Raw genomic sequence first — 23341 nt, 5'->3', positions numbered from 1 at the left:
TTTTTTACAATTCGGTAAGTAAAATAGAAACCAAACAACTCATTATTTCAAGAGCCGCAATGCAACGTGGTGTGAGTACGAGAGAAGGTGGTGGTGGTCCTTGATAAATAAGAACGTCTCACGAAGCAGCCGTCCCTCAAAGAGCCGCACGCTGCTTTGGAGCTGCAGGTTGCCGACCCCGTGCCCTGAACCAACTGGCGTGACCGTCAAGTAATAGTTTTTCATTATTATGTAATTGGAAATTGATAACAATAAAATAATTATTGAGTGATTTTTTTTTATGTATTACTAACTTAATTATAATTAAATAAGGGTTTAATACTGACACCTAAATAATAATAAAATAATAAATTACTGTTTGTGGCATAATACTTTGACGCTAATAATGCAAAAATAAATAACACATTTATACTGATTACATAATCATTCAGTAATGGTAATATTAAAATAATTAACATTACAAAGCGCCCTTAAACAATCGCTCTCGGGGTGCTATGCATGGTAATGTAGAAAATAGTGAACATCACCCAAAGAAAGAAGTGAGAAGAACATTTGAACATCACTAAAGGGAGAAAGCCATTTAAAACAGAGACGGCTTTAGTGGAGATGTGAAGATGAGCAGTGTCTCGGAAGTCCCCTTGACCTCGAAGGGCAACGAGTTCCAGAGTGTAGGTGCCGCGATTGCCAAGACACCGTGTAGCCTGGAGACCGTGGGACGGTGAGCAATGCACAAGCTGAGGATCTTGATGGAATATTCGTGGCTGAAGGTCATGAATGTAGGTAGGAGCGAGTCCATTTAAGGCAAGGGCGAGTCGGTTGGCGCTGCCTTTTGCACGTTCGTGTCATTGCCTCTACTTTCTGCGAGGATCTGTGTTTACGCTTTGCAGTTATTTCTTGGTCTCATTCCCTCCTTCAGAAATCTGTGAAACGGGTTTATTCCCGGGGTGAGATGTTCTCCCTTGTGGATGGCGGCTGGTGAGTAGTGTGTGTGGATGCTGAGTGGTGAGTAGTGTGTGGGTATCGGGTGGTGAGTAGTGTATAGATGATAAGTGGTGAATATTTTGTATCAAGGTTCACAGACAAGAAACAAGAATTGTTCATTAATTTACACGGGGTTACAAACCTCACGAGGCACCCCATGGAATGTGCTCAGATGTTTAAGGAATGTAAAAACAAGCCCAGCATCACACAAACCTGTCTAGATGTACCTGTAGATTCGCGCCGTTGGCTTTAACCAGTGCCAACAATGGACTTTGCAAGAACATGATCACAATCGTAAAAATAACACATCCTGAGATGCAGGCTTTCGATTCCAAGCTGTCGCCTGTGATTAAACGTGGTTATCCGATTATTTGTGTTTCTATTTCATTTATACCCGATGATTTGTGTTTCTATTTTATTTATACCTGATGATGATTGCTTGTGTTGCAATCGAAACGTCGTATGCTAGTATTTAATTTATTATTTTATATTTTACGTGACTTTACCGAAAGAACCAAAGAGTAATTCCTGCAGTCACGAAAGCTCCAAATTAAGACCGATGAAAGGAGTTGATGGTTTAAGGTTAAAGAGTCGCAATTGATATATTTTTACCAAAACCCCACGGTAACCACGAAAAAGGTGATGGTTTGTCCTACAGACTGTACACCAGATTGGGTGAGGCTGTGTTTTTACACTGTCAAACGCACTGTGTAAATTCTTATTCAAGATTTCAAATTCTAAGTAGGATTTCGCGACCAATATTATCCATTAAACATGTTTTTGGGTTAATCGCGTAAATATAAAAGTGTCGTTAAACCCGCCACCACCCGACACAACCAATGAGTAAGGTTTGTCACGTAAACAAAACATTCCGGCGAGGGTGAGGCTGTGCGTTTTGCCCAGCAAACCACACAGCTAGCTGTAAGTTCGTATTCAAGGTTTAAAAAACGATTCCCTTAAACCAGGGGCTTCAGAAAGCAAAATAACAAGGAGAGACATTTTTTCTTTGTCTTTTACAAACCCGTAAGTAAAATAAAAACCAAACAACTAATTATTTCAAGAGCCGCAATGCAACGTGGTGTGAGTAGGAGAGTCGGTGCTGGTGGTGGTCCTTGATAAGTAAAAACGTGGTGTGCGTACGAGAGACGGTGGTGGTGGTGGTGGTCCTTGATAAATAAAAACGTGGTGTGAGTACGAGAGACGGTGGTGGTGGTGGTGGTCCTTGATAAAAAAAAAACGTGGTGTGAGTACGAGAGATGGTGCTGGTGGTGGTGGTCCTTGATAAATAAAAACGTCTCACGAAGCAGCCGTCCCTCAGAGAGCCGCACGCCGCTCCGTAGCGGCAGGTTGCAGACCCCGTGCCCTGAATCAAGTGGCATGACCGTCAAGTAATGATAATTTAATCGTAATAATTTTAGAATTATTGAATGATTATCATTTAATGATAACAATTTAATAATTATTATTTAATGATAAATATGATTAAATAACAATGTTGTAATACTGATTTAAATTATAACTTAATGCTCCAAATTTAATAGTGGTAATAAAAAAAGGTCCTGAATAATAAATAAATAATACTGTAGTAATGCTTTTTTTAAAATCGACAAAGGAGAATTTATTAATTATTTAATAATTGAATTGTGATTTAATGGTCCTAATTTGATAACAATTAAATAATTCCCATTTACAAAGAGCCCATAAACAATCGCTCTTATGGTGCTATGCATGGCAAGATGGAAATGAGTGAACATCACCCAATGAAAGAAGTGAGAAGGACATTTGAACATCACTAAAGGGAGAAAGCCATTTTACACAGAAACGGCTTAAGTGGAGATGTGAAGATGAGCAGTGTCTCGGAAATCCCCTTGACCTCGAAAGGCAACGAGTTCCAGTGTAGGTGCCGCAATTGCCAACGCACCTCCACGTGTGTAGCCTGGAGACCGTGGGACGGTGAGCAATGCACAAGCTGAGGATCTTGACGATCTTTATGGAATATTCGTGGCTGAAGGAGGTCATGAATGTAGGTAGGAGCGAGTCCATTTAAGGTGAGAGCGAGTCGGTTGGCGCTGCCTTTTGCACGTTTGTGTCATTGCCTCTTCCTTCTGCGAGGATCTGTGTTTACGCTTTGTAGTTCTTTCTTGGTCTCATTCTCTCCTTTTGAATATCTGCGAAACGGATTTATTCCTGGTGGAGTTGTTCTCCCTTGTGGATGGCGGCTGGCGAGTAGTGTGTGTGGATGGTGAGTGGTGTGTGTGGATGGTGAGTGGTGAGTAGTGTGTGTTCATATGAGATGGTGAGTAGTGTGTGGATTGTGAGTGGTGAGTAATGTTTGGGGATGGTGAGTAGTGTGTGGATGTTGAGTGGTGAGTAGTGTGTGTGGATGGTGAGTGGTGAGTAGTGTGTGTGCATATGAAATGGTGAGTAGTGTGTGGATTGTGAGTGGTGAGTAATGTGTGGGGATGGTGAGTAGTGTGTGTGGATAGTGAGTGGTGAGTACTGTGTGTGGATGTTGAGTAGTGTGTAGATGGTGAGTGGTTAACATTTTTTATCAAGGCTCACAGAAAGGAAACAAGGATGCAAATTTACTTTACACGGTGTTACAAACCTTACTAGGCACCCCATGGAACGAACTCACACGTTTAAGGAATTTAAATGTAGAAACAAGCCCCGCATCACACAAACCTGTCTAGATGTACCTGTAGATTCGCGCCATTGGCTTTAACCAGTGCCAACAATGGACTTTGTAAGAACATGATCACAATCGTAAAAATAACACATCCTGAGATGCGTGCTTTCGATTCCAAGCTGTCGCCTGTGATTAAACGTGGTTCTCCGATGAAAGGAGTTGATGGTTTAAGGTTAAAGATTCGCAATTGATATATTTTTACCAAAACCCCACGGTAACCACGAAAAAGGTGATGGTTTGCCCTACAGACTGTACACCAGATTTGGTGAGGCTGTGTTTTTCCACTGTCAACCGCACTGTGTAAATTCTTATTCATGATTTCAAATTCTAAGTAGGATTTCGCGACCAATATTATCCATAAAACGTGTTTTTGGGTTAATCGCATTAATTTAAAAGTGTCGTTAAACCCGCCACCACCCGACACAATCAATGAGAAAGGTTTGTTACGTAAACAAAACATTCCGGCTAGGGTGAGGCTGTGCGTTTTGCCCAGCAAACCACACAGCTGTAAGTTCATATTCAAGGTTAAAAAAAAAACGATTCCCTTAAACCAGGGGGTTCAGAAAGCAAAATAACAAGGAGAGACATTTTTCTTTGTTTTTTACAAACCCGTAAGTAAAATAAAAACCAAACAACTAATTATTTCAAGAGCCGCAATGCAACGTGGTGTGAGTAGGAGAGTCGGTGCTGGTGGTGGTCCTTGATAAATAGAAACGTCTCACGAAGCAGCCGTCCCTCAGAGAGCAGCACGCCACTCCGTAGCTGCAGGTTGCAGACCCCGTGCCCTGAACCAAGTGGCATAACCGTCAAGTAATGATAATTTAATCGTAATAATTTTAGAATTATTGAATGATTATCATTTAATAATAACAATTTTATAAGTATTACTTAATGATAAATAATAATGATTAAATAACAATATTGTAATACTGATTTAAATTATAACTTAATGCTCCAAATTTAATAGCGGTAATAAAAAAGTCTTGAATAATAAATAAATAATACTGTACTAATGCTTTTTTATAATTTACAAAGGATATTTTAATAATTATTTAATAATAATTTAATTGTGATTTAATGGCCCTAATTTGATAATAATTAAATAATTCCCATTTACAAACAGCCCATAAACAATCGCTCTTATGGTGCTATGCATGGCAAGATGGAAATGAGTGAACATCACCCAATGAAAGAAGTGAGAAGGACATTTGAACATCGTTAAAGGGAGAAAGCCGTTTTAAACAGAGACTGCTTTAGTCGAGATGTGAAGATGAGCAGTGTCTCGGAAGTCCCCTTGACCTCGAAGGGCAACGAGTTGCAGAGTGTAGGTGCCATAATTGCCAACGCACCTCCACGTGTGTAGCCTGGAGACCGTGGGACGGTGAGCAATGCACAAGCTGAGGATCTTGACGATCTTTATGGAATATTCGTGGCTGAAGGAGGTCATGAATGTAGGTAGGAGCGAGTCCATTTAAGGTGAGAGCGAGTCTGTTGGCGCTGCCTTTTGCACGTTTGTGTCATTGCCTCTTCCTTCTGCGAGGATCTGTGTTTACGCTTTGCAGTTCTTTCTTGGTCTCATTCTCTCCTTCTGAAATCTGTGAAACGGGTATATTGTTGGGGGAGATGTTCTCCCTTGTGGATGGCGGCTGGTGAGTAGTGTGTGGATGTTGAGTGGTGAGTAGTGTGTGTGGATGGTGAGTAGTGTGTGTGTGTTGAATAGTTTGTGTGGATGGTGAGTAGTGTGTGGATGGTGAGTGGTGAATACAGTATTTTTTTAAATCAACAGACAAGAACCAATGATTTTAAATTATTTTACACGGGGTTACAAACCTCACGAGGCACCCCATTGAATGTTCTCAGATGTTTAAGGAATGTAAAAACAAGCCCCGCATCACACAAACCTGTCTAGATGTACCTGTAGATTCGCGCCGTTGGCTTTAACAAGTGCCAACAATGGACTTTGCAAGAACATGATCACAATCGTAAAAATCACATCCTGAGATGCGGGCTTTCAATTCCAAGCAGTCGCCTGTGATTAAACGCAGTTCTCCGGTGAAACGAGTTGATGGTTTAAGCCTCATTATCAATTCCAGGCATGAACGCATACAGAGTTTGATTGTTCGATTAATTTGGTCCAAAGTCCAGCTCTGAGCATTGTAGAGTCGTGGTTTGACCGCCGTGCGTCGAACATCGACAATGCAGCTGGGGTGGGTTGGTAATTGTTGCCTCCTGGTCGAGATGAGAACAGCATTTAGCGATGCATCGTAGGCGGTGGTGTGCAGGTACAACTAACACAACACATTTATAATAACCGTGTTACGAAACTCCGATGAGCACGGTTGGCTACGTATGTTGCGAAAGAAGTTCAACATACATCCAACTATACAGCACTAATATACACTACACTACACACCACACACGATACACACTATAGATCACACACGATACACGACTGTACACTACTATACACTACACTAAACTACGATACGCAACACCACTATACTACATTAAATACATTGACAACATACACACGTTCTGTAAAAAAACCCCAATATAGTCGGCCTGCATCAGGTGGAGAGATCTTATCTGCCTCGCTTCGTATGCATGAGTTCATGGGTTCGAACCCGACCTTGCCACCTGTATATTTGGAGTTTGCACGTTCTCCCCGTAGTCGCATGGATTTTTCTCCGGGTCCTCCGGTTTTTTCCTCCACATTTAGAAACACACGTTTAGAGTATTTGGCTGCTATACATTTCCACATGATAAGCAACTTTGTTGAGATATCATGTGTGGCCAGGTTGCGTCTGATAAAGAGCTATATAGCTCAGTGGGCCTTACTTGGTAATATAAATATAGTAGATTCAGAGATTATTTCTACGATTGTCCCTTTTTGGGTCCAGCTTAGAGGCAGTATCCTTTCTGTAGCAATACATTTCGAGTGCCAATATCTTATCTCTCTTAGTATTTTTTTTAAGTCTCGCAGGAATACAAAGCTGTACTGAACACGCATGTTCTTAAGATGTTCAGTTTGGTCTCGTAGCTGATTTGCTTGCTTTTTCATATATCATTGCATCCTGCCGTTCCTCTTTTTGCCTTTGTGATCCTCGCTCTTATTGTGTCTTTCGTGCAGTCGTTGTCCCATGTCAGTAGACTGCCCAAGCATATACATTCATTTACATTCACAATCTTGCTTCTTTCTATTACAACTTCTTGCTCAATGCCCTCCCTTCCTAACATCATCGTCTCTGTCTTTTCCACGTCAATCTTCCGTCCTGAATCATTTCCTGACTCATTCGGGGTATGAACAATTCCCTGCAGTACAACTACGCAGCTTTCTTCCATCCCATTTACGTCATCCGCGAATCTCGCATTATTTATGTTCTACTTGCACATATATTTATATATCCTGTTCCGTTGTCCTGAATGGCATCCATCACTCTTTCCATGCATCTGTGAAAAAATTGTTTGGTGATAGTGGACCGATACAACACTTGTGTTTTACCACCAAGGTCGCTTCCATAGCCCGAGCGGTGTGACCGGCTGGCCGGAGTAATGCTGTGTGCGTTACCACGGACAATCTCGCCTGGTGAACGCATTATAGTAACGCTTACATTCGTCACGTTTCACGTACTTATTAAACTGAACAATTTTTATTTTACCAGTTTAGGTCCAACTCGAGCTAAGTAGCTCTGTTTCAGAAGCGACCTGGCCACAAATGGCAACTCAACGAAGTGGCTAATCACGTGGAAACGTCTAGCAGCCAAACACTCTGAACGCGTGTTTTTATATGTGGAGGAAAAACTGAGGGACGCGGAGAAAAATCCACGCGACCACGGGAGGAGAAACACCGACAACTCCAAATATGCAGCAGCAGCAGGCGTCAGGATCGGGGTCGAACCCACGACCTCCTGCATACGAGGTGAGGTAGTTAACATCTCCTAGCCACCGTGGTACACTCATTGCCTCCCCCCCCTCCGTTTTTATTATGAATCCACGTAAAGTGTCGATACGACCTTTTGTGCCTACAAGGTTGTAGCTGATCATGATTTTTTTAATTAAAGTTTTTATTTTATATCGCCGGTCAACTGCAATTGTCATGTTTCCGTGCAATATGCCCCACAGTGATAATACGCGAATGTGTGAACATGCACTCGCTTAGCTACTCAGCGGTGTGAGTTACACTCTATCATTTAGATACAAACACAGACGCATTGATAACTCATCCATCTATTATCATACAAGTGCGTAGTTCGTGTGTGCGTGTGTCACGCTAACGCTACATTTTTTCCGACTGTTGATTGGCCAAAATAACATTTACAATCGGGGATGTTTACACGAAAAAAAGTGTTCCTATATTTAAAAGTTGAAATACAATAACATGTTTTAAACAAACTTTAAAATGTAATTACAATTGAATAAAATATTTTTCCGCTATCACCCACGGAGAGAGAAACCATTACCAACCACAGGGGTGATTCTATTCCATTATTTCATAATGTTATGAATAAAACTTTACCCTATTCCGTCGATCCAGGTTGTAATTTGTTAATCATTGTACAATAACAATTGAAGTGATTTTATAATTCGTGTCTTGTTTTTTATGTTTTAAAGTAAAAGTTAATGCGATATTGTTGCTACCCCCCCCCCCCCCGCTGAGTGAATGGTACATTCTGAACAGCCCAGCAACTACGGTGAGCAATGTGGATCAAAGCAGATACTGGTAACGCGATTTGTTATTATCACAGATGTTAATTAGGCATAATTGGACTGACGTACATCAGAATCGGAATATTTAAACTGCAGGAGGAATCCGATGACCTGTAAAGCTCTTTATAACTGATGTCCAGTAGGAGCACGGGGTAAGAACGTTACAACAACAAACAGTACACAAACATGATAGTAGTGCAAGTCAGAGGTGGGACAAAGTCATTGTTATGCAAGTCCAAGTCGAGTCTGAAGTCATCAAATTCATGACTCGAGTCTGACTCGAGTCCAAGTCACATGACTCGAGTCCACACCTCAGAGGTGGGACAAAGTCATTGTTATGCAAGTCCAAGTCGAGTCTGAAGTCATCAAATTCATGACTCGAGTCTGACTCGAGTCCAAGTCACATGACTCGAGTCCACACCTCTGGTGCAAGTACAAGGAAAGTTAACACATCACCATAACACACCTAACAGTATTCTTAGGTTTTTTTCGGTAAAGTCACGTAGGTAAAAAATAAAAATTTAAAAAAATCACGACGTTTCGGAGGCAACACAAGCTTCCGTCTTGCCTCCGAAACGTCGTGATTTTAATTTTATTTTTTATTTTACTTTTATTAATTTTAATTTTTTACCTACGTGACTTTACCGAAAAAACCTAAGAATATGAATCCTTGCAGTCACGAAAGCTTCAAATCTAGAACACCTAACAGTAGTTTAACACGTAAAGCTTTCGCGACCAATATCCATTATACAGTTTTAATGGCGGTTAACCATCTAACCCAGACAACCTGCATTATGGACATCTACAGTATATATAAATATAAAAGTTAGTAGTTCCCTGCGTCTTGTTGACATTCGGGTGATTGCCAGAAAGTGCTTTGCTTTATCCACCGCTTTCTTTGTTGTCGGAGTGCAGCGACGAATTCGCCTTGGCTCCGTGTCGCCATGGACTGCGTCTGTAGCGCGTTGCGGCGAACGGCGTGCGGGTGGTGCAGCTCGTTGACGCACAGCAGCTGCTGCTGCTGTTGTTGTTGTACAACATTAATGATTGACGCCTCATCAATGTCTCTTTCAATTCACGAAGCGCGATTTTATCACCGATGTGACTTTTATTTGACGACATCATTCTTGATTCAAAGCTTTCGTGACAGCAGGCCTCCATACTCTTTGGTTGTTTCGGTGATAATATCTACGTGACTTTACCGAAAGAAGCAAGGAGTTTACTTCTCATAATTTTCTCACAATAACCTCGCCTTAAAGCTTTCGTGACTGCAGGGATTCATCTTCTTGGTCAGGTCTGTCTCCTCGACAGACCTGTTCTCCACCTGAGGACGGCTGCTTGCGTTGTGGCCGAAACGTCGTGAGAATTATTTTATGTTTTATTTGTATTATTTATTATTTCCATTCTACGTGACTTTACCGAAAGAACCAAGAAGAATAACCTCGCCGTTGACTGTTTACAGCTCAGATCTAGCACGTGGTGTGGGTATGCAGAGCCGTCAACCCCTTATCAGTGCTCTACTTTATTACGGACCAATCCAGACGTGATCGGTCACCCCGTGTCCCTTATAAATCTCAGCGTCCATCCATAAAAGTCCCATCACAAGGGAGAAACACAAACAAATAGATAAAAACATTCTTAATTTTGGAGCTTTCGTGACTGCAGGAATTATTCTTTGGTTCTTTCGGTTAAGTCACGTCTAAAGATAAAATAATAAATTAAAATAATAGCATATTACGACGTTTCGATTGCAACACAAGCAATCATTATCAGGCATAAAAGAAATAGCAACAAAAATCTAACTAGAAAACTATAGACAGACATACAAGCAGACAGACATCACAACGGCACACAGAGAGAGGACACATATCGGCACAAAGAGAGGGGTCGTTTCTGTGACGGTCCCTTAAATATAGAGAGGGGAGCGGGGACGGAGAGAGGAAGGGGGCAGAGAAAATTAGCATATCAATGAGTGTACGGCAACCTACTGCTGCTGCAAGTAAGATGACGACGTGGCACGGGCACGCAAGCTTGAAAATTAGGAGAAAGGCACACGAAAATTAAATAACCTAGCATGTTTTTACTCAATTTTCCTGTACAGGAATACGGGTAAACCCGTATGGGTTGACAGGTTTGGGTATGTAACAACATTACACATCACACTATACAGCACACTATGTACTGTATGTAACTCAGCTATAGTACATGGTGAGGGTATGTAACAACATCACACATCACACTATACAGCACACTATGCACTGTATGTAACTCAGCTATAGCACATGGTGAGGGTATGTAACAGCATTACACACACGTGAACTATATCTGAGCTTTACACAGTAGATAGTGTGATGTGTCATGTTATAGACAACCTCATCGCTTGGGTCTGGGTAGTAAATATAAACACACTGGCATAGCTACTCAGTGGTGTAAGTTACACTTTCATAGACACACGAAGAAACCGAAATGCACACAAATATACGTGCAAATTCACACGTAGTAAATCGTTTTATAGAAGTTTAAAGGCATGTGTCACTTGATACCTAGGACACCCATGCGAATGATAAGTTCAATCGAGGGACGTTCCAATTAAAATATTTTAACCATCAACATCCTGGGGGCTCACAACATCGGAGATGAACAAGGAAGCCAACATTACTTAGCACGAGGTTACAAACCTCACGAGACACTCCGTGGAAATGTGCTCAGGTGGTCAAGATCACAGACACGAGCTTCGTATCGCACGCAGCTGTCGAGACGCAACGTGAGACACGTTACACGGTCGGCTTTGACCAGTTCCAGACGGGAGCCAGGTCCACTCGCTACTCTCTCAGTGGGAGCTGCGCTCGCCACGACTCGTGGCTTCTCACCGATAGCCGCTCGCTGTGGCTGAGAGACGCTGTCCCTGGAGCGCACACGGCGGCGACGAACCAAGACACGAATCGACTCTCACCTGCGTAGAGAGGAGCGTTGCATTCACGTCGCGGTGTTGGGGTTTATGGGTCGCGATTTTTACAAAACCCAGAGAGGCCAGGCGAACGGTGATGGTTTGTCCCTTGGACTGATTTCGTCGGCTATGGTGAGGCTTTGTGGGATTCTGCACCAAACCGTACCGTGTAAAAAAATATTTTTAAAGGTTTAAAAAAAAAAAGTATGTCGTCTCTATCATTGCCATTATTTTAGCATGACAGTTTCAAATTATCTTTAAAAAGAATCAACTTAATATTGTAATTTTTTTGACAAATTATCTTCTAACTTCATGTGTAAATGAGTGGGGGGATCAGGTGGGAGGGTAGGAGGGTGATCGTATTGGGTGGTTGAGCAGGTGTGTGTGGGTGGGTGGAGATTAGTGTTGTGGTGAGTGCGCTGTGGTACGAACCTGCCGACCCAAATTCTTTTCCCACTCACGGCCACCAACACCAGTGACCATTGTCTGAACCTGTCATGGGCATCCCCTAGGTCGACTCGGCCTCAAATGAGTACCTGGTGCGGAGTATAAATATCGACACTCGGGAGTCAAAGGCGGCCGGGGTTGGTGCTGGCCACCCACCCACTCGTTTACCGTGCCAGCCGTCATAGGTGCTCGCTTACAGGACTTGCCCAACAGTCTGTTCAGGCTATACGGGGGATCTTTGTCTTCGTGTGGGTGTGTGAGCGTGTTTGCGGGCGATCAGGTGGGAGGGAGATCAGCCGGGAATGGGCGCTTGAATATGCATGAGGTGGACGGGTGAGAGGGTGGGCAGGCGAGAAGGTGGGCGAGTGGGTGGGCAGGTGGGAGGGTAGGAGGAACGGGTGGCAGGATGGGCAGGTGTATGGCCGAGCAGGTGTGAGTGTGGGCACGTGGGAGGGAGGGTCTCTGTAGATGGCTGGGTGGGTCGTGGGTTAAGGGGCCGTCCATAAATAACGTCATGCACCATGGGGGGGGGGGGGGGGGTCAGACATTTGTGACGCTGTGTGACGGGGGTAAAAAATCGTCCAAAATCGTCACGTCATTTATGGACGGCCCCTAAGGAGTGACAGGTATCAGGTAGGAGAGCATTGGGTGGTGATCATCATTACCAAGCACAGTCATTGTTATTATTATCATCATCATGCTCTTCATCATCATCCATCAGTCAGGATCAATAATCATTATTGCTCACGGTGACGAGGAACAAGCAAACTGATTGAGAGTGCAGCTAGAAATACCACGACACACGCCATAGAATTTGGCCCAATGGTACAGACAGCACTTACCTGTGAAGGCGTATGCTGTAGATTTACAAATCGTACCGGGTTTAATCTCGCGTAATATAACACAAGGCAGTCAGGCTCAGCTCTGAGAGAGAAACATTCAAGCCTGGATGACAATCTTGAAAATAATTTTAAAATTGTAGTTTTTATTCACCCAGAATATTTTGACCCTTGACCCACAATACAACGTGATTCCATATTCTTAGGTTTTTTCGGTAAAGTCACATAGGTGACTTTACCGAAAAAACCTAAGAATATGAATCCTTGCAGTCACGAAAGCTTCAAATCTAGAACGTGATTCCAATTCACAGGTAACCCATTACACAATCAAGTATATTTATATTTATGCGATTTAACCCAAGAAACCTTTATTATTGATAATATTGGTCGCGAAAGCCTACGTGTTAAAGTCGATTTGTTTAACCAGGTGAGAACTCAAGATACTAGTGTAATGCGGGCGTAAATGGGCGGAGCGGATATGACGATCCGAGAGGGAGGAGTCAGGGTCACGTGGGGGAGAAGTTATAGCGGGGAGACATGAAGCCATCTGGGTCAGTCGGGGGAGTGAAGGGTGGTGAACACGTTGGGTGGTCGCCGTGCCTCAGCCTGGTGGCTGAGGGGCTCATGACGGCGCCAGCCAGCGGGGTGGAAGAGAGAGTGGAGGATTAAGGTTGGAGATGGCGAGATAGCCACAGAGGCCACGAAGGGCTGAGGTAGGAGATGGCGAGATAGCCACAGAGGCCACGAAGGGCTGAGGTAGGAGATGGCGAGATAGCCACAGAGGCCACGAAGGGCTGACGTTGGGAGGTGGCGAGATCGCCACGCACGGAGGAACAGGGAGCAGCGATGGAGCTGCTGTGAGAGCAGCCAGAGGGCTGCACCAAGAGCCTGCAGCGGAGCTGCAGGAGCGCGGAAGGCTACGGGAGCGAAGGCAGATGTGGAGCTGCCAGGCAGAGAGTCTCAGGAGGAGTGCCGTGAGGGAAGGAGAACGCGAACCCCAAATAAAGGACACGGAGTCAGAGAGAAGCGTCTGAGTCCTTTTATTACACTGGTGTCAGAAGTGAAACGGCATCTCAAAACAACTGAGAGAAAGAAGAAAGAAAATAAAAGAATATTCCTGCGCCATCATCTGCTACATCATCCGACGACGACGACCTTCCTCAGACGGTGGACCTGCCTGCGATGGAAGAGGAGATCCGTGCTGGAACGGGTACGGGTCCGGGTGAGCAAGGTGTCGCCGCGTCGGTGGACCTGTCTGTGCCGGAGGACGCCAACTTACGATGGAGACAGATGGCGGCGCAGATGGCGACCTTGAAAATCGTGCTGGCGCAACTGTGTGAGTTCACCACGCCGAGGACGACGTCGGGGAGGCCCGGTGGTGATCCGCAGGCCTCCGCCTTTCCTGCGCTGCCAGCGCCATCTGCCACGTGGCACGAAGACGCCATCTTGGGCGTGGCAGGGGAGAAACGGCGGGAAGCCGCCATCTTGTCTTCACCGCGGCGGGGAGACGCCGCCATTTCAACATCACGGCGGTGACGCAGCTTTGCGCTGCCATCTGGAGGTGCCTCGGGGAGAGCAGCCTGCAGTGAGCTGCTGCGCGAGGACGAGCTGCGAGGAGAGGACGACGATGCTGTAGCTGCTGGGGCGGGAGCTTCCCGTCCTGGCTCGGGTGCGTGACAACGGAGCCGTCAAGTCGCCGAACGAGTTCTGCGAGGCGTCTCAAGTTGCCACCCTGCCGTCCTCTTCTTGCTGCAGCCCCGGGCGAGTCATAACGATACGCACCCGGCCTTAACACACACCTCACCCATCTTTCGAGGGCCGGGGGGCGATTTTGGTTTTCTCTCATGACTCGATTGTGCGGAGCGCGGTTCGGATTGTGTGTATGTGTGTGTAATAACGATTAATGCGCTATCTGCTTGTTGCTTGGTGTTAATTAAAGTGTGTGCGTGTGTTGAGAATGGACGGAGAGTCTGCTGTATTTGCTGAGTGTCAAATTGTGTGTGTGCGCTGCGGCGTGGAGTTGTTATCTTGATGGTGAAGTTAATTATTAACTTGGGAGCGTCGGGTATCCTGTGCTGTACCATCTCGTGGGTTACCGTGCGCGACGGGCTTAATTGAAAAAAAATATATATTTTTTTGGTGTATTGTGCTGCGAGGTGCTATGTGCGATGTGGTTGTTGCAAGAGAGAGAATGTTGTGTTGTTGCTGCAAAGTTACGACAGGATTAATGGTGTGTTGGTTGCCTGCAGATCTGCTTGCTATTGTGCTTAAATGTACGCGTGTGATCGCGATATGCTGACTGTATGTGCTGTTACACCGTTCTGTACGGTTAGGGGGTGCAATGCATTGGTTGACTATTGGAATTGGGATTGTTATTATATTGTGCGTACCTGTTGAGAATTGGTAACTAATTCGTGGGGGACCCAAAAATTTGGTTGTATGGGTGTTGTGCACACGAGATTGCGTGTGTATTATAGAGGGGGACCCAAAAATTTGGTTGTATGGGTGTTGTGCACACGAGATTGCGTGTATATTATAGAGGGGGACCCAAAAATTTGGTTGTATGGGTGTTGAGCACACGAGATTGCGTGTATATTATAGGGGTAATTGAGCTTTTTGAAAATGAGGGTGCGCGATGACGCTGTTGTGGGTGGCTTAGATGTTAATGCTAATGGGATCGTAAATGGGCGCCAAGTGGCGTCGCGTATTTGGTTGATTGCATGCAGCCACGAAGTTGCTTGGCGAGTTGGGTTGTGTAACCAATGTGGTTGGTAAAATATTGGTTAAAAATTCCCCGATATGACTGCTGCGCGCAGCAAGCTGGGGCTGTGCGTCTATTGTTGTTGGGGTTGTTACAATAACACGGGGGATGCATTTTGTGACCCCCAGCTAAGGGAAGCTGGGGTGCACGAATGGAGAAAACTGGCCACGTGTTCGCACGTTGGGCCGCCATTTTGCGCGCACGCGAGATATTGCGCGAACGCGCTGGGCGAAGGGGGACGCCATTTTGAGCGCGCGGGAAAAACCTCGGTGGGGCAAATATTCCATCTGTTATGCCTGCCATTGTTGATTGGGTGATGCACGAGTTGTGGTCACATCGGCCTATGGCTGATAGCTGACCTGACAGCCCGGAGGCGAAACCTCCGTGGTATGTCTTAAACTAATGAGCCATGTGCTCATATGGCTCGGGGAGTCATGGTTCAGTTGTGCGGTGGCAGACTGAACCTGGTGTGCCGGGGGCTCACGGGATCTGGGTTAGGGTGTTATTGTCTCTATAAGAGAACATTGCCCCGTGGGGGGAGTCCATGGGGTCTGGCATTGCCGGGGGATGAACCTTCCCTGGGCTATAAAGCATCGGACTATACGAGGCTGGTGTGTGTCCATCTCTGATGGGATAGTAAGGGAGGAGCATGGCCGAGTTGCTGCTCATCCCCGAAATTGCACTAGCTGAGAGTATGGTCAGTGGATGTTGCTGTGGGTTGACGACCACGGTGGGGGTTAGGGCGAGTTAAACGTTACCGCTGGGGAGCGTGGCTCTCTCCACGCGAGGGTGTGCGACTGGGGGCTTTGCTGAGAGTGACCGTGGGTACATGCTGTGTACGTGCGATGTCTGTGTTGGTCCTCAAGGGAGGACTGCTGGTGGGCAAGAGCAGGAAATTTTGTTGTTGTTGTTGTTATGTGTAAATAACATTGTTGTTAAAATGTAAATACTGGGGCATCCATTGCGTCTATTTTGGGTATTTATGGGGGTTTTCTTAAGCGGGCCGGATTTACATCATCTCCACTACCCTGGGGCCGGGTGGCTGTCGTGTACGACATGTGGATGTGCGTTGTTGTGCTGTGCCTCAGGGGATTGGATTCTCCTTCTCGTCACAGATCTTCAGTGCCTGCCACACTGGGTGTTACCTGGTGTGCTAACTGGATGAGGACTTGAAGGAGCGATTGAACGCCCGTTCGTCATTCCTGCTCTACCACTTGCTCTTTGACGTTGGACTTGGGCCGAGCGGATGGAACTGCAACATGGACACGCACTAAAACATCACATTCTGGGTTGTGCGCGTCGGCCGTTCTTGCGTGTCAGTTGCCGTTGTTGTGCATTGTGCCATTCTTATTCTTGTTGTTGTTGCGCGGAGGACAGGCCGGTGTTCTGTTCCAGTTCCTGAAACCTCCCCTTTTGTTACTTGTGTTGTTGTTCTTATAATCTCCGTTGTGTCTGGGGGACTCCTGATTGTGATGCCTTCGCCCGCATTATTTTGTTCTGTTTCAGCCGAGGACGGCTGGAATTTTCTCTACGGGGGAGGGTAGTGTAATGCGGGCGTAAATGGGCGGAGCGGATATGACGATCCGGAGGGAGGAGTCAGGGTCACGTGGGGGAGAAGTTATAGCGGGGAGACAGGAAGCCATCTGGGTCAGTCGGGGGAGTGAAGGGTGGTGAACACGTTGGGTGGTCGCCGTGCCTCAGCCTGGTGGCTGAGGGGCTCATGACGGCGCCAGCCAGCGGGGTGGAAGAGAGAGTGGAGGATTGAGGTTGGAGATGGCGAGATAGCCACAGAGGCCACGAAGGGCTGAGGTAGGAGATGGCGAGATAGCCACAGAGGCCACGAAGGGCTGAGGTAGGAGATGGCGAGATAGCCACAGAGGCCACGAAGGGCTGACGTTGGGAGGTGGCGAGATCGCCACGCACGGAGGAACAGGGAGCAGCGATGGAGCTGCTGTGAGAGCAGCCAGAGGGCTGCACCAAGAGCCTGCAGCGGAGCTGCAGGAGCGCGGAAGGCTACGGGAGCGAAGGCAGATGTGGAGCTGCCAGGCAGAGAGTCTCAGGAGGAGTGCCGTGAGGGAAGGAGAACGCGAACCCCAAATAAAGGACACGGAGTCAGAGAGAAGCGTCTGAGTCCTTTTATTACACTAGGATGAGTGTCGGTTGCAAGAATGATGATGATGCTGCTTCTGCTGCTGCTACTTATGATTCTGTTACTACTACTAATGATTATATTATTATTAATGCTGCTGGTCCTACTCCTGATAATATTGATTATGCTAGCGATAATGCTGCTGCTTATGCTATTGATTATTCTGTTACTGCTGATAATGATTGTATTATTATTGATTATGGCCCTACTTCTGATACTGATCATGATGCTAACGATGGAGCCCCCACTGCTAATGCTGTTGCTCCTGCTGTTGTACTAATTTTGCTGCTGATGATATTTTTGCTGATGATGATCGAGTCGAGTTGAATTTGAGTCCAACGAGGTGAGCACTCATGAGATCAGGATAAGTCTCATTGACATGAGTTACCTGGTTCACAAAAATGAAAATAATTGCAAAACAAGTCAAACCCATGCAAGCAATGACGAAAATAGAAATCTCATCCACAGCCCAGAGCACAATGCAATTGGCGTTTACACAATTTCAACTGGTACAATATAACCAATGTGTCTCAAATCATCGAAGCGATGCTAAACAGCTTGAGACTCGAGGTTGGGTTCACACCGGATTGGTGTCCCACGTTAAGGAGGGACGCCGTTGTGGCTAGGATATGTTAACTCCCTTGCCTGGTATGCAGGAGGTCGTGGGTTGGATTACGACCCTGAAAGCTGCTGTATATTTGGAGTTTGCGTTGTCTCTATTGTTGTATGTGTTGGGATTATGAAATTTTGATGAAAATAATAAAAAATAATAGTTTTCCGAAAAATGCGCAAATCGCATTAATTATGATAGTGTGTGTATTAATATGCATAAATTATGATAGTCGTAGAGATGATCGTAATTTTTTATGCGGATGCTTGCGATTATGTTACTGTGTGCAGTTATGATAATTAGGCTCAGCTTAGTTTATCCAGAGCTATATCAATCAGGATAACACGATTATCATCGATTAAACGTTTACCGATTATCTTAGTGTGTGTTATGATATTTTAGGTCACCAGTTTCAGATCTCATCACAGGCAACAGCTCTTATGAATAAGATAGTTTTGCATGGACTTGGAAAGAAGCACTCGAACAGTTGGTGTTAAGCAATTTTATTCTAACAAGCATGTGATATTCTATCATGCAGGTCAAACATGCGTCTATAATTCATGAATAACCAAACTCTTATGCATTTGCGATATTATGCATTCGATTAATATGAATAACTAAAATTCTTATGCAATTACGAGATTATGCATTTGACTAAAATGAATGAATAAACTCTTATGCATTTGCGAGACTATGCATTTGACTAAAATTAATGAATAAACTCTTATGCATTTACGATATTATGCGATTACCTAATATGAATGACTAAACAATTTTTTTTCATGTAACTCGACGGCAGCAACTGCTTTGCACGATCAGTTGATATTGAACGCACCACCTCGAAATGGCAACCCTTTTTCAAACGCAAAGACAATATATATATATTTTTAAAGTCTTATTCGTGTGCGTGCTGTGTGTGCGTTGTCCCCTCGTAATATTAATTGTGTAGTTAGCTTGTGTGGTGTAGGAGGATACAAACAGCGGCCAGAAGTTTTCTCTGGGTTGGGCGTGGCCGCCGCGAGCCTCTCTTGCGTGTCTCTGCTTGTGACGTCCGAGTCGTGCTGCTCTTGCGCTCTCTCTCTACTGCTAGATGACGAGTTGGCACGACGCTCGGTGACGCCCGGTGACGTCCGAGTCGTGCTGCTCTTGCGCTCTTTCTCTCTCCACTGCTGGATGACGAGTTGGCACGACGCTCGGTGACGCCCGGTGACGTCTTGTCTGTTTACACTGGTCTTTGGTAGGTGTGCCCTCAAACACACGGCGCATTTGATGGTGCTGTCCTCTTCCTCACAGCCGTTTGACCAGGCTTTCTCCACTGCTGGATGACGAGTTGGCACGACGCTCGGTGACGCCCGGTGACGTCTTGTCTGTTTACACTGGTCTTTGGTAGGTGTGCCCTCAAACACACGGCGCATTCGATGGTGCTGTCCTCTTCCTCACAGCCGTTTGACCAGGCTTTCTCCACTGCTTCGCGCTCTCTGCTTTGCACACTTGGTCGACGCTTGGCGATCTCCACCCTTTTACAGGTTGATTGCTTGTCGTCACTTGTCACTCTCTCTGCTCCGTGCTTCCCTTGTTCGTGCAGCGGCCAGCTTCACTCGCACTTAACTTCGTTCTGCGAGAAGCGACTCCGGCTATCGGCATCGGTGTTTCGTGTCCTCACGACGCTCCACCAGCCGGAGCACGGCTGAAACCCAGCCCCGACCCAGGTTGAACTCAGACTTCTGCAACTCGAACGACTCCTCCTCGTTCCATCACTTCTCGAGGCACAACCGCCCCAGCTCTCTTGCGAGCCCCCGTCGCAACGCTGCGTCGCAAGCCGAGTTGCGAGACTGAGCGCGACTCGAACAGACTGCTCTCAGACTGTCACTTTAACGATGTCTCGTCGTTCCATCTCTCCTCGAGGCACGACGCGCCTCCGCTCTCTTGCGAGCCCCGTCGCAACACCGCGTCGCAAGCCGAGTTGCGAGACTGAGCACGACTCAACCCAGACTGCTCTCAGGCTGCCACTTTAACGATGTCTCGTCGTCCCATCTCTTCTCGAGGCACGACTGCCACAGCTCCCTTGCGTGCCCTGTCGCAACGCTGAGCTCGACTCGGACTGACTGTGTTGTGTGCTGTGTCTAACTCAAAACGTGACTCCCTTCTCTCTGCATTCCTTGCGAGCGGGCAACAAAAAAAAAACACAAACAGAGCGAGAAGAAGCAGACACCGGCGCGATCCCTCCTCGCGACCTTTTCCTAACCCTCCAAGCATTCCTGGGCCATCTGTTTGTGCTGCGGGGAGACAAAGGCGGCCGTGCTTAACTCAAACACGCGAGCACCCACTCCTCTCTCCGCGTATCTTGCGAGAGAAAACAACCAATGTCAGCACAAACCCCCCCTTTTGTGACCTTTTTGCTCCCTCCTTGCTTACCCTGGGTGGGTCATTCTGAGGTCAGACCCCGCTGGAAGACAAAGGTGGTCGAGGAGATGTTTGCAATACATTTATGTGGTCCTGTGTGTTACATTTATTCTTGAATTATATTTTATGAGTTCCTTCGGTCTTAGTATCGTTGTTATCATTCGTATATGTTTAATGAATATTCGTAATGCTCCTCGTCACATTATTACCTTGGGGCTTCGCCCAGTTTAGTTCTCCAGAGATTGGTGTTTATTCCGAGTTATTTTTTTAAGCCCTTTGGAATTCGCACTCTTTAGCTTTTTTGGAAGGTCGTGTAGGTAGGAAACATATAATAATAGTAAAAATATTATTGTTTGTTGGTTAATTATCTTTGTTAAGTTTCTACTTTTCGGTGAGGAAAACGCCAAGAAAACGCGAAGCTTCAACCGTCATTCACTCTGCACCTTATCTGTACATCTCCAGATGTCTCGGGAGGTTTAGTCCATACATCTTTTTGTCCGTCTGGATGTCTATGACCTTTTTGTGACCGAATTCCTATCATTTCAACCGCCCTCCATGTCTCATGGACTCCCGGTGTGCCCGTGAGTTGTTTTCATTATTTAATAAAAAAAAAAAATAGATATAAAAAAAATTTCTTAATTATTCTCAATATTAATAACGGAAAACAGGGCATAGATACAACACTATCCCTGTAATAACACACAATGTCTCTGTTATTAATGCGTGTTGAGACAATATTAGTCGTGTCGTATTGTAAGGTAGATCCTCACTCTATATATATATCAGGTGCTTAATAACTTTAACGCATTTCAAAGTGAAAACACAGTTCCCATTGTTGTCAGCAGAAGCGTTATCCCATAAATCGAAGGCTGTGGCTTCAGGTCCAAAAGTCTGACAGCAGAAAATAAAAATATTAATCAAAACAAACCTTTACGAATAATATTGGTGGCGAAAGACCTCTTACTCCTACTAGGTATTAAAATGGCTTATAGCTCTCTCTATGCCCTGTAAAATAAAACTAGTTTGGGTGGGGGGAGGAGAGGGTCACTCGACCCCAGGTTATAACAAAAATGTTTTAGCCCAGCGACGCTCAGCACACACCACGAGTAGTCCCCCCTAGTGATGCCATCCCATTCCCACCCCGGGTTTATCGCCCAACGAGCGAGTGACCACGCGGGGACGGCGCGCGTCACCCCGTAGCGTCACGTGACGCGTGTTCCCAGCACGCCCGCGGTGGAGCTCCGCCCTCTCGGCGTTGAGCGCCACGCGGCGCGCGGTGCGAGGGACGATGACGTCAGAGAGAAGCTTGGCTCCCCCCGCCCTCCCCCACCAGTGCGCTAACCACTGCACCACCGCTCCACCCCACACGACGCACATGGCTCTCTATACACTAAGACAAAGATACCCTGTGTAGCCTTAACAGACTGTTGGGTAAAGTGCTGCTAGTGAGGAGCACCTATGAAGGCCAGCCTGGCAGAGACCCGCCTTTGTATCCCCAGGGGCGATATTTACTGATCGCACCAGGTACTCATTTGAGGCTGAGTCGACCTAGGGCAGATCCAAGATCGATTCATATAATCGCTATCAATGATGTTTGTAAACCGGTCATGGGCCTCCCCTAGGTCGTCTTAGCCTCAAATAAGTACCTGGTACAATGTGTAAATTTCGCCACTTGGGAAACAAAGGCGGCCAGGCGTGATGGTGGCCACCCACACCCTCGTGGAAGTGCCGGCCTTTATAGCTCACTAACAGCACTTGCCCGTACAGTCTGTTAAGGCTATACGGGGGATATTTGTCTTTGTATCTGTGTGTGTATCTGTGTGTGTGTGTATCTGTGTGAGTATGTTTCTGTTTGAGTGTATTTGTGTGTGTATGTACATGCGTCTATTAGTTTGTGTGTCTGTGTGTTTGTATGTGTGTGAGTGTGTTTGTCTATCTGTGTGTGTCTGTGTAGTCTTAACAGACTGTTGGAGAAAGGGCTGTTAGTAGCAAATAACAGAGCCTGTGAAGGCTGGAACTCTCGCACACGAGGGGGTGGGTGGCCAGCACCAAAACAAAAATACAGACAAAGACACAGACACAGTAACAAAGAAACACACAGACACAGTAACAAAGACACACACACAGACACAGTAACAAAGACACACACACAGACACAGTAACAAAGACACACACAGACACAATAACAAAACACACACAGACAAAGGCATATACACCAACCCACTAACCCAAAGAAAATTATCCCCAGTGTAGCCTTAACAGACTGTAGGGGCAAGTGCTGTTTGCTAGTAGCACCTATGAAGGCCGGCACTGTGGCACACGAGGGGGTCAGTGACCAGTACCACGCCCGACCCGCCTTTGTCTCCCCAGTGGCGATGTTTGCACATCGCAGCAGGTACTAATTTGGGGCTCAGTCGACCTAGGGGAGAGCCTGGACTGATTCCGATAATCGTCACTGGTGTTGGTGAACCGGGCATGGGCCTCCCCTAGGTCGACTCAGCCTAAAAAAATAGTACCTGGTACGGTGTGTAAATGTCACCACTGGGGAGACAAAGGCGGCCGGGCGTGGTGTTGGTCACCCACCCCCTAGTGTGCTGTACCGGCCTTCATAGGGGCCGTCCATAAATGACGTCACGCGATTCACACGGCGTCACAAAAGTCACCCCCCCCCTCAAATATGACGTCACAAAGCGCTGCCCCCCCTCCCAAAAATAAAACATGCGTCAAATTGCTTTAAGCTATTGTCATTGTAGTGCGTATTTAATGTGGCGCTGCACTCTGATGTTGTAGGAGAAAACATTTATTAAA

Source organism: Lethenteron reissneri, chromosome 65 (assembly GCF_015708825.2).
Source record: "Lethenteron reissneri isolate LAM-NWPU_2019-01 chromosome 65, ASM1570882v1, whole genome shotgun sequence".
NCBI classification, from domain to species: domain Eukaryota; kingdom Metazoa; phylum Chordata; class Hyperoartia; order Petromyzontiformes; family Petromyzontidae; genus Lethenteron; species Lethenteron reissneri.
The sequence above is the reverse complement of the archived record's forward strand: the minus strand, read 5'-3'. Positions refer to the sequence as shown.